This window comes from Fukomys damarensis, unplaced genomic scaffold (genome assembly GCF_012274545.1).
Source record: "Fukomys damarensis isolate Sample0158 unplaced genomic scaffold, DMR_v1.0_HiC HiC_scaffold_11, whole genome shotgun sequence".
Taxonomy (NCBI): Eukaryota; Metazoa; Chordata; class Mammalia; order Rodentia; family Bathyergidae; genus Fukomys; species Fukomys damarensis.
The window spans coordinates 31,675,611-31,677,701 of NW_022900923.1; the positions used below are offsets into that span (position 1 = coordinate 31,675,611).

General features: G+C 38.4%; 1 long non-coding RNA gene across 1 annotated transcript; it reads left to right on the forward strand.

Annotated features, from left to right (window-relative positions):
- Positions 1-32: 32 nt before the first annotated feature.
- Positions 33-2,091, forward strand: LOC117285519. Its single transcript, XR_004516565.1, has 2 exons — positions 33-415; positions 1,653-2,091. It is a non-coding gene; the product is annotated as an uncharacterized LOC117285519 (long non-coding RNA).

Here is a 2,091-nt window from a genome sequence, read left to right on the forward strand (position 1 = left end):
TCTCCCTCCCTCCCTCCCTTCCTCCCTCCTTTGAAATCTACTTTCCCCGGGGAACGGTTTGTTTCACTGAGAGGCTGGTAATTCTGTTTGTACATGATTTACATTTTGGCCGTGAAATGAGTCCGCCTCCCCACACAGAGTCTCTCCTTAGAGAAGATTCTCCGCCCTCAGCACAGGGATGAGCTCGAATTTGTGTAAAGACCGCGAAGGGATCTCTCTCTCTCTCTCTCTCTCTGTCTCTCTCTCTGTCTCTCTCTCTCTCTCTCTCTCTCCTCTAGCCTCCCTTCCTACCCGCCTGCCTCCCTCCCTGAAACAGGAGGGAAAGGTAGTGAGTAGAGTGGAAATTGATTTCTTGCAGACTGAGTCGCCGAATGATAGAAGGAATAAACATTTGCCCTGGATAAAAATGTTCTTGGTGAGTAATCTTATTTTCTGCTGTTGAAAAGGAAACACATTGCTTCTCACTGCCCCATCCTCCGCTCCATGTATTTATTTGTTCTCTGTATGTAAATCACGAGCTGTGTCGGTGGAAGTGTTCTTTTCCTCCTTCCTGAAAGAGGAGTAGTATTTAAGAGTGAATTTGCCACAGGGGGTTGTAAGGAGGCAATGTGAACATTTCAAGGTCCTTCATTAGCCTGCACTGAAAACCGAGAGACAGGTAAAGTCAATCCTTGCTTGCTTTCTAATGGTATTTAAGGACCTTCTTTATTTCCTACTAACTCTCTTTCCTTCTTGAAAATAAAAATAGTTTCAGGTAGTGGCCCAATGTTTGATGCTCATGCTTTTGGTATATGCCAGCCATGCACTTAAATATAAATATGCTTTCAATTATAGACATTGGGAATGGTTATTTTTCATATGAATTGAAACTATATAAGTCTTCCATTAAATGTACATCCTGGTTTCAATGCTTGTATCAGATACAAGTCAGCCGTGTCCCAAATGGCTTTTTGCGTGGCGTTTCCTAAAGCCCTCTGGTTTTCCATGAGTCTACAGCACCCCCAACCTGCAACGTGCTCGTAGTATGAAGCCTGGGTAGATATAGGAGTGGAAAGAAGCCAAATGCCTCTCAGCTATGCTTGTTTCATATGTTAACAAGTGTGGAGAATGACAGGTATCACAAATTGTGTGAATTTGGTTTTCAAACATAAGTTGACCATTTGGAATGTTTTTTTTAGTAATTGTTTTAAAAATGTAAAGGAGACTTGCTCAATGAGGAATCATTATAAGTTTGAATTATTAAATATGCCACTAGTAGAATACTTACATTAACATTTTTCCTCTATTGTCACCCCTACTTTGTCCCCTTGTCTTCCAATTTTACTAATTAAGGATAAGCTAAGTGATGCGAAATTTTACTCCTGATGCAAGGAAGATGACCTGAACTTCATCAAAAGTATATGATTTTAAAACTCTATTGGAAATTATTTTCATTTTTGATAATTGATATTAGAGAAAATATCAGTATACAATCTCCCCCAAAAAAGCTAAATAGCACATTATAATGACTAAGCAAAGTATGTATGTGCTCCTAATCTATAGTCTATATACAGTCTACAGTCTATATATATATGAAATTTGTCAATGGAAAATTTTCAGTAAGAACATGTTGACATGTAGATAAAACTTTTCTTGCTTCTTTCTTTCTTCAGACTTTATTCCAGCCATAATGATGTCCTAGAACAGAAATTTTTCCTCAGCTGTCTCATTTTACCAAGACAGAGGTGATTTCTCTGTGTCTCAGTGTTTTACAGGAGCTGACAAATGCTAAGAAGATTTGAAATCGATTTGAAGATCACTATGCTGAATTACATTCATTGCAAATACAACTTTGGCAATTGTAATACTTCGGCAGCATACTTTTCATTTAAGATTTGAATATGATGCCCAAGCTTACTTAGCTCACTTGCTCTTCAAAGAGATACATTTAAGGAGTCAGGAACCTGGATTTAAAGTAGAAAAATGTAACATTAAAATTTTTATTTTATGCTGAGCATGATGTATGCCTATCATCTTAGCATTCCGAAGGCTGAGGCAGAAAGTTTGCAGTTAGTTCCAGGCCAATTTGGGCTATATCATGACACCCTGTTT